Source organism: Trachymyrmex cornetzi, unplaced genomic scaffold, assembly GCF_001594075.2.
Source record: "Trachymyrmex cornetzi isolate Tcor2-1 unplaced genomic scaffold, Tcor1.1 scaffold593, whole genome shotgun sequence".
NCBI lineage: Eukaryota > Metazoa > Arthropoda > Insecta > Hymenoptera > Formicidae > Trachymyrmex > Trachymyrmex cornetzi.
This window is the reverse complement of record NW_017299907.1, coordinates 69,306-69,698: the sequence shown is the minus strand read 5'-3', so window position 1 is coordinate 69,698 and position 393 is coordinate 69,306.

Sequence of the window (393 nt, the reverse complement as noted above, 5' to 3'; positions counted from 1 at the left end):
CATAATAAGCGACTGATAGAAGTGATGCAGCGCTTACGAAAAAATAATTTGAAATTACAGCCTGAGAAGTGTAATTTTCTCAGAAAAGAGGTAATCTATTTGGGCCACATAATAACTGAAGAGGGAATCCGCCCAGATCCAAGTAAATTGAGCGCTGTAAATAAATTTCCTGTACCACGAAAGATTAAGGACGTACAAGCCTTTGTCAGGTTAGCCGGATACTATCGGAAGTTCATAGCCGACTTTTCAAAAATAGCCAAACCCCTCACGTGTTTGACTAAAAAGGGGACAAAATTCGAAAGGAGTGCGGAACAACAAAACGCGTTCGAAGCGTTAAAGGCGAAACTCACAACGGCACCCGTACTACGTTACCCGGATTTCTCTCGTGAATTC